Source organism: Myotis lucifugus, unplaced genomic scaffold, assembly GCF_000147115.1.
Source record: "Myotis lucifugus unplaced genomic scaffold, Myoluc2.0 scaffold_0, whole genome shotgun sequence".
NCBI classification, from domain to species: domain Eukaryota; kingdom Metazoa; phylum Chordata; class Mammalia; order Chiroptera; family Vespertilionidae; genus Myotis; species Myotis lucifugus.
This window is the reverse complement of record NW_005871048.1, coordinates 28817112-28827054: the sequence shown is the minus strand read 5'-3', so window position 1 is coordinate 28827054 and position 9943 is coordinate 28817112. Positions and strand designations below refer to the sequence as shown.

Here is a 9943-nt window from a genome sequence, read left to right as displayed (position 1 = left end):
GAATACCGGTATTTATGCATCATGAGCCCTTGAAGTTTGTTTTTAAATATTTCTTAAAGTGGCCGAAACCGGTTTGGCTCAAGTGGATAAGAGCGTCCGGCCTGCGGATGAAAGGTCCGGGTTTCGATTTCCGGTCAAGGGCATGTACCTGGGTTGCGGGCACATCCCCAGTGGGGCATGTCGCGGGAGGCAGCTGGTCGATGTTTCTCTCTCATCGATGTTTCTAACTCTCTATCTCTCTCCCTTCCTCTCTGTAAAAAATCAATAAAATATATTAAAAAAAAAAAAAAAAAAAAAAAAAATAAAAAAAAAAAAAATAAATTATTTCTAAAGTGTATGTTTTTTGTTTTCTGGGAAGTGTCTCAGTAAAGGTTAGGAATTCGGTATTCAATATTTTTCTTTTCTTTGAGGGAATAGGCACTGTGCTCCACAATGCGACAAAAAGAACTGCAGGAGAGGAAGATTTAATTTTTTTTTTAAGTTTGTCAGAGCTGTTCTGTGTGCCCTTGCCCTTGTGACACCCCTGTCTGTAACCATTTATCACTGCGACATTTTCTCATCAGTAGACAAAGGATATATTCCCTACTTGATGTGTAGGGCTTCAGCTGCTCAGCCTTCATGAATGTTAATGTGAATACAACCTTCCTTCTGCATATAGGTTACTTTTCTTATTTTAATGTCAATAGGCAGTGGGATCCTTGTGAGAGCCCTAGTGATAGTGTTTCAAGCACTTCTACAGGACTGCAGCTTGTTGTTTTTTTAATAAATACTTTCTCAATGACATCTGCATGCTCTTGAATTGTTATTTATATTTCACAAAGATGCAGTTATTGAACTTCTTACAAAAAAACAATAATAGAATTATATTTTATTATTAAAATATACAAAGGAGGCAGTTAACCATGAATTGTTGGCCAAGTTCCAAAAAGCTGGCCAGTAGGAACAAATACTTTGTCTTGGAGAAAAAGGATGTCCCCAGTGCTTAGCAAAGCCAAAAGGCATTTCATTTTTTTTGAGATTTCATCTGACACAGTTTTCATTAAAAGGCTGTAGATGAAAGAATATGTATTTTCTAAGAATGTGTGTTTCTGTCACTACCTTTAGGTTTTCAGATTTGCTCCAGAATAAAAATTGTATTGTAACGAGAGTGTAAATTCACACAGCTGGTTAGGAGTGATACTTGGCAATATGTATAATAGTTAAAAACGCAATTGACTGAACTATTGTTAAGTAATTACCTTGGATTCACATACAGATATATAAGGATATGATTCAACACATATGTTTAGGAAATTTTACTATCGTAATAGCCAAAAACCTGCAAATATTCTAAATATTCATCAGTAGCAGACTGGATATTCTTGTACACTTAAATAATGTAATATTATACTTTTGTTCAAAACAATGAAGTTGATCTGTATTTTCTGATTTATTCATTCATTTACCTAACAATTTCTTGTTGGGAGGAAAGTATATGTGAGACCTCTGTTCTAGACATTGGGATACACTGCTTAAAAAGAGAAGGTTTCCTTACACGTGGGACTTCCATGAATAGGCACATAGGAAGATCTCCAAAATGAATTTTAAAGAGAAAAAAGTAAGTTGCCATATAGGAGGTATGATGTTATTTCTATAGAATAAAATTTTAAATGTACACCCCCTCACATATTCATATATCGATGCAGGATAATGCATTTTATTTTTCTTTCTGGAAAATTACTAAAGGAATTTTTTTTTAAGCATAGAATACACAAATCTTATGAGAACCCTTCCATATGTTTTGACAAATACATATATTCATGTTACCAACAGCCCAGTCAGATGTTTTTGTCTTGTGGTGTCACCACTGTGTCTTTAAGAACTGGAATATGTAGAATAATGAGTCCAATATATTCTTTTTGGGAAATCATTATAGAATTTCAAGATTACAAGACCTTGGAGGTCACTCTAATCCAGCTCAAAGGAATAATTTATAATCTTCCTATAGTCTCTTTCCTGTTGTTTTTTGTTTGTTTGTTTGTTTTATATTTTATTGATTTTTTACAGAGAGGAAGAGAGAGGGATAGAGAGTTAGAAACATTGATGAGAGAGAAACATCAATCAGCTGCCTTCTGCACACCCCCAACTGGGGATGTGACCGCAACCAAGGTACATGCCCTTGACGGGAATCGAACCTGGGACCTTTAAGATTGCAGGCTGACGCTCTATCCACTGAGCCAAACCGGTTAGGGCACTAAAGGAATTTTTAACAATGGTTGAAAAGGACTAGATGTGGCAGGGGAATAGGCAGGAGACTTTTCCTTTTCTTCTTAGACCTCTCTATATAAGTTGAGTTTTTATTACCACATGCTTTTATTATTAAAAAATATTAGGACTGACCATATTTTATCATTGAATACGTGGACTTGTTGTGTCCACAGTTAACAAATAATCAACCATCCATCTCTTAATCATTCCTGAGTCAGTGTGTACTTTGTATTCAAGTAGTGACTGCCTGGAGAGAAGAACCAGATCAAGAGCTTTGGAAATAAAAAATGAAAGAGAAACAAAACATTGAATTCTTTTTATATTTCTTCTTGATTTCTCTCTGCCAGATTTCTTTCATTCCTCCCCTTTTACTCTGTTCCTTCCTATATCCTTTTATCAGTCTTTCTCTCTAATTCTACTTTCTAGCAGCAAAACTGGAAAAGATTGTTATACATTAAGGAAATACTTAAACACAAATGCATTTAAAATTGGATTATGAGATGAAACCTTAAAAAAAAATTTCCCTCATCTTTGACCTTCAAACAAACTATATGTAGAGAAAATTACTGTGATTCTTCTCTAGAAATCTTGAAGGAAAAAACCCCCCAACAGATTGCATGACTTAGATATGTTCCGCTAGAGGTGAACCACCAGATGACCTGCCTAATTGCTGTTCACTCTGATTTTAAAGTATAGTGATTACCCAACAACATAAACTGATGAACAAAAATAGATCCAGAGACAAAGAAGCATCAAACAGACCGTCAAACCTCAGAGGAAAGGCAGGAGAGGGGACAGTTAAGAGATCAGCCAAAGGACTTGTATGCATGCATATAAGCATAACCAATGGACACAGACACTAGGGGGTTGGTGAGAGCATGTGCTGGGGGGTAGGAGTGGCCAGGGAGCAGTCAAGGGGGGGGGGGAAGGAGACATGTGTAATACTTAATAACTTGAAGTAATAAAGAATTTATAAAAAGTAAAGCATAGTGATTATCATAATCACCATTCTGCAATAATGTGGATAAGAGTCAAGCATACTTCAGGCATCCAGAATTGCTTAAAAATGCTAGTAAGTCATTCAAGGATATTAAATATGACTTGACAGTGATCATCCTAATGTTTCTGTCTGCATAGACATTACTAGATAAAAAGTAGATTCACAAATACTATTCTTAAATTCTTTAGCTAGATAGTGCACACAGAAAGAAATGGTTACATGTTTATAATTAAGTAGACTATAACTTGAAATGCTTTGTTTCCCGTGATCTTTACAATCACTATTGCCACATAGGTAAATTGGTGCGGGTGAATAACCTATAACCTATAAACTGCTGGCTGTTGTGTTTACTCCTCCAAAGATCTAAGGTGGTCAGACAGAATTTAAATAACTGTTTAACCAAAGGAAAACATGAGGGATGACCCAGTTTATGGAATTGGATGAGGGCAGAAGATGATCATCCAGAAGTAGAGTGCAAGTCAAAATAGAGTCTAGAGAGCAGCCATCCAGTTAAATTTCTTAGGTGTTTGGTATTGTGTTAATGGAGTTGGGAAGATTAGGGGGTGGATTCTTCACTGATACTGCTCCTAGGGCATTGGAAACTAAAGAGAAAATAAACAAATGGGACTACATCAAAATAAAAACCATCAACAAAACAACAAGAAAGCCCACTGCATGGGAGAACATATTTGCCAATGTTATCACCAATAAGGGTTTAATCTCCAATATTTATAGGGAACTCATACAACTTAACAAAAGGAAGATAAACAATCCAATCAAAAAATGGGCAAAGGACCTAAATAGACTCTTTTCAAAAGAGGACATTCAGAAAGCCAAGAGACATATGAAAACATGCTCAAAGTCACTAATCATCCAAGAGATGCAAATCAAAATAACAATGAGGTATCATCTCACACCTGTCAGAATGGCTATCATCAACAAATCAACAAACGACAAGTACTGGAGAGGATGCGGAGAAAAGGGAACACTTGTGCACTGCTGGTGGGAATGCAGACTGGTGCAGCCACTATGGAAGACAGTATGGAGTTTCCTCAAAAAGTAAAAAAGGAACTCCCATTTGACCCAGTGATCCCACTTCTAGGATATATCCCAAGAAAACCAGAAACTCCAATCAGAAAGGATATATGCATCCCTATGTTTCATAGCAGCACAATTTCCATAGCGAAGATCTGGAAACAGCCTAAGTGCCCCATCAGCAGATGAATGGATTAGAAAACTGTGGTACATCTACACAATGGAATACTATGCTGCTGTAAAAAAGAAGGAATTCTTCCCATTTTGCAACAGCATGGATGGAACTGGAGAGCATTATGCTAAGTGAAATAAGCCAGTCAATGAAGGAAAAATACCACATGATTTCACTCATTTATGGATAATAAAGACCATTATAAACTGATGAACAAAAATAGATACAGAAGCAGAGCAGCATCAAACAGACTGTCAAACTACAGCGGGAAGGCTGGGGAATGTTGGGGGGCAGGAGGAGGGGTAAGAGATCAACTGAAGGACTTGTATGCATGCATATAAGCATAACCAATGGACACAAAACACTGGGGGGTGGGAGAGGCCGGGGAAATGTCAAGGGTGGGGGGGAGGGGGGAGAAACATATGTAATAGTCTTTGTAATACTTTAAGCAATAAAAAAAAGAAAAAAAAAGATTAGGGGGTGGGGAAGCATAAAGGGAGAACAGAAGGGCAATAGCGTCTTCTCATTCTAGTCTGGGTTCTTTCCAAGTAGTTACAGACCACTGTGACAATTCACAGCTTAAACAACTGTATCTGAAAAACCAAGCAAGTTCAAAAGCAAAGCTTCCATGCTCATATAAAGAATCATAGAACTGTGGGATGTATATATCTAAAGTGAAGATACTGCTGAATATACCAAGACAGAAACTACATCTATTCATTCCACAAATATTACTAAAGTGCCTTCTGTATTTCAGGCCCTGTTTTAAGCATTGGGTATATGTGCTGAACAAACAGGCCCAAATCCTTGCTCTCGTGAAGCTTATATTCTTGTAGTGGAAGAGAAAGAAAAACAAATAAGTAAAAAAAATATTGATATGTTACATGTGATAAATTAATGGAGGAAAGGTATGTAGAGAAGGGGGTTGGAGTGTTTTGGGTGGGAGGACTTGTCATCTGCAATAGGGGGGGTGAGGAAAGACCTGTTTTAAAAGATGATAGACTAGCATAGGCCTGAAGAAAGTAAGTGTGTGAGCCATGTTGGTGCCTGGGAGAACTTGTCAGGCAGAAGGAACAACCAAGTAGCTTGCCAGCCCAGTCCCTGAGAGGAACTGTGCCTAGTGTGTATTGGAGGAACAGCGGGAAGGTCAGTGTGGCTGGAGAGGTTTATACAAGGGAGCAGAGCAGTAGGAAATGAGGTTAGCGGGAGCCAAATTGGAGATCAGACTTTGTAGGCCATTGCCAAGACTTGGGCTTTTACTTGGAGTAAGATGGGAAACCATGGGAGGATTTTGAACAGAGCAGGATATTATGATCCACGTTTTAAAAAGATCACTTAGATCCTTTTACGTAGAAGCAGGGAGATCAGTTAGGAGGCTCCTGCAGTAACTCAGGCAGAGGGAGGTGGGCTTGAGTCAGAGAGAAGATCAAATGTCAGATTGATTGGGATTACAAATATTTAGTTTAAAAACATTTTTTTCAAAGCAAACAAATTTGTGAGGTTGCTCAATTTTGGTTTTAAAGATATTTTTTTACTGTTTCCTTCTTGTATACTTTGATTAGTGAGTCTGTATTTAAAGCCCCTTTCCCCCATTAATTTTAAATATACCATACTTAACCTCTATAGCAGTTGTTGGATGTAAAAAAAGTTTTTCTTTTTCCTTCTTACCATGTTTTTTTTATGTACAGTTAAGGTTGAGATTATTTTTCCACCTTTTTTCTCACGCTTTAATCCTATCTGGCTTCTAAATCCCTTCAGAATTATTTGAAGCAAAGAATTCCTGCTGACTTTAAAGAGTATTTTACATTTGGATTTACTCAGTGGGGTATATAGCAAGAGTAGTGGAACCTTCCTTCCTTTCCATGCCAAGTAGTGTTTGGCAATGATATATGGTGATCGGTGAGTAGTCTGTAAAAAAAGAAACACACTGAAATTCATCTCTTTGATTTGTTGTTTGAAAAGGACTCATTTTCAATTCTAAATCTAACCTGTTATTTTGTAGGAGAATCCAGTCTATTAATAGAAACTTTACTAACTTCCCTTTCATTATCCTGTCCTTAAGGCCATACCACAGATTTGGCTATCTACTAGTATATCATAACATCATATAAATGAATATTTGATTTGTAAAGATTTCTACATCTTATTGTTTCATTCATTTCATTGAAAGATGAATATTTTACTACACCGGTCCTCAAAAGAAAATTTCTTGTGTGTTATTTTTGGCTTTGTCAAACACAGATTATATAGGCTTTATAATCAATGCTGATAACAAAAGAAGATATTAGATTGAGAAAGGATCATTCTTTATATAAAAATTTCATGGTCACTTATAAGGCAAAGCCGTAAAACCATCACCTAATCTAATAAGATATGCTAACTAGCCCTTCTACATTATTTGTTTTAATAGCAACTGGATGGGCTAGAGCTTGGAGGTGCATATGATATGAATACCTAAAACAGTTTACAGTAAATTTTCTTTTCTTCCTGCCTTGTCCTATCTTCCTTGATCCATATTCACCTTTCTCTAAATATCTGCTCTTTACTCATTAAAATTCTAGTTTCATAAGAACGATTGCTATTGTTTTGTTGGATGTGTGTAATGAGAGCATCCAAATGCATTGCTAATGGACTGGGAAACTTCAACCAGGAGATTATGATAAGAATGGTTAACATCTACCTCTTTCAACATTTATGAAGTTAAGGCAATCTGTGCAAAACTGACATTTCAATAGCTATATCAACTGTAGATCTCTTTGGCAGCATTTGCCACCTTAACAATATTAAGTTTTTCAATCCATGAATACAGGCTGTCTTTCCATTTATTTATATTCTTTCATTTCAGCATTTTTTTTGCATTTTATTGATTAAATAAATATACTTCTAAGTATTAATTCTTCTTGATGTTTAAAAATTTTTATTTACTGATTTTTGAGAGAGAGAGAGAAAGGTCAATTTGTCATTCCACTTATTTATGCATTCATTGCTGGTATACAGAAATACCAGTGATTTTTATGTGTTGACCATGTAATATGCAATTTTGCTAAAAGCATTTATTAGCTCTAATGACACTGCTGTACATTTAATCTGTTGCTATATGCTGTTTTGACTGAAGAAAATCAGAAAATATGAAGAATGGGTACAGGTTTTCCTATTGGGGTGCTGAAAATGTTCTGAAAATAGTGGTGATGGTTGTGAATGTACTAAATGCCACTGAACTGTACACTTTAAAATGGTTAAAATGGTACATTATATGTCATGTGTATGTTACTACAATTATTTTAAAAAGAAAACAGATGTCTTTTATTAAGCCAGACATTAAAAAGAGATTTATGTTTGAGGACATATATTTTTCATAAATATATTATTTACATTAACATGAAATGGGTTTATTTTTAACTGAATTAATAAATACACATCTTAAATTGTTATTTGTTTTTAATTTTTAATATTGTAAATATTGATAGCTATAAGTAATCAAAAGCTTGAGTCTTCAATCTTTAAGAGAATGAAAGAATCCTGACTCTAAAATGGTTGAGATCCACAAAGCTATTCCATAAAGTGTAGCCTTAAAATTACCTAAGCCATGTTATTGTATGAGTTTGATGGTACAAAGATTTTATAATATGTCAGCTGTGAATCTAAATGTTAGAGATTAAAGCATATTTAGAAAAACATCTTCTCATCATATTAGCTACCAAAATGTAAATTAGGTTAGGAACTATATTAGTGGTCTAGAGGGAGGAGTGGAGAAGTTAATGACAGATGGGTGTTAGGAGCTGGAAAAGGTGGGTGATGGGTGAAGAGGGAATTAGAAAATCATGATTCAGTGCATTCAATTTAACAAATGAGTAATATTATGTGATTTTTTCTGTTGTCTAAGTATCTGTACTAATAATACATAATCTACACTTATTATTATGTGCCAAATATTGTTCTAAGAGATTTATTATGTATTGTGGCACTAAATTATTATTTTTGAGGAACGATTTGAAAATAAGCTACTGGCATCATGACACTTTACCCCTAAATACCTCAATATGTCTCCAAAGGACAAAGGCTTTTTTTTTTTTTTTTTTTTCAAAAAGCTTTATTGTTTTATTTGGTCCAATGCATGGGAGAGGGCCTCAGTGTGGTTAAAAGAATGGATAGTGAAAAGGCTCAGGTAAAAGCCAGACACCAGGGGGATTCAGAGGGCCCCTCAAAGGCCTCTGGGCTCCACAGGCTCCTAGTCCTGCTTGAGGGTGAGCCAGCCTTTCGAAGAGATACTCGCTCAGCCCAGCCTGAGGGCCCGCCAGCCTGTGGAGGTGAGTCAGGTGTCGCCCATCTTCTTGATGAGTTTCACCCCCTCATCCCGGAAGTGGTTCTCCAGGAAGTCACAGAGATGAGGGCCTGTGCAGGTAGAACCCAGGGCCTGCAGCTCCACAAGGGCCTGGTTCAGGTTCCTCTGCAAGGCCAGGGCGGCTTCCATGGCATCCTGAGTTTTGCCCACTCAACTTGGGGAGGCTTCCGCACGTCCTGGAAGAGAAAGCAGCCACTGCCCTGGTTTTGCAACTTTAAGAGACGCTACTCGCCCTCACGCTTCTTCTCCACCAACTCTCGGAAGAAGTGGCCCACGCCCTCCAGAGCCACATCGTCACGGTGGAAATAGAAGCCCAGAGAGAGGTAGGTGTGAGAGGCCCGCAGATGCCCGGTGGCCAGGGGGTTGACCGCAGCCTCCACCTCGATGGAATAATTCTGACGAATTTGGGAGCTCATGGTTGTTCGGCAATAAGGAGTTAAGGTAGGAAAATAAACACCTGTGTGTTGGCTGATCCCAGAGCTGGTTCTGAAGGTGGTGACTGGATAAAATGCAGGAGAGTGGCCTGAGGTTGGAAGAAGGGGCATCTTTGTGTCTTTCCCGTCCAAACACTGTTGAAGCAAGAGACAGATCCAGGACCGCTGAGGGCACTGCCCAAAGGCATTCTTTTACACAACCACAACATAACTATTAAGAAATATAATACTGATACAATTTTATTTTCTAATATTCAGTTAATAGCTAAATATCCAAGGTTGCCCTGATTTTATCCTTTCCCTCTCTCTCTCTCTCTCTCTCTCTCTCTCTGTGTGTGTGTGTGTGTATTTATTTTAAAATGAGATCCAGGATTTAATCAAGGTTTATGCAATGCATTTAGTTGCCATGCCTCTCTAGTGTCTTAATCCAATCCAAAAGAATTCCACAGCTCCCCTCCCCCACCTAAAATGTTGCTCTTACATTATTTTGATATTTTTGAAAAATCTAGACTGCAGTTGTGCTGAATGCACCTCAACTTGGATTTGTTTGATTATTTTTTCATGATTAGATTCCAATTAAATATTTTTTACCAAGAATCCCACATTAATGATGTTAGATACTTCACAGCATATCTTATCAGAAGGCACATGATGTGAGTTTGCTTTATTATTCGTGATCAGGCACTCTTCTAAATACTTAATGCATTTAATTT

At 37.0% G+C, this 9943-nt stretch overlaps 1 pseudogene; it reads right to left on the bottom strand.

Moving 5' to 3' along the window:
* Positions 1-8710: 8710 nt before the first annotated feature.
* LOC106694876 lies at positions 8711-9212 on the bottom strand (annotated as a pseudogene).
* Positions 9213-9943: the final 731 nt, after the last annotated feature.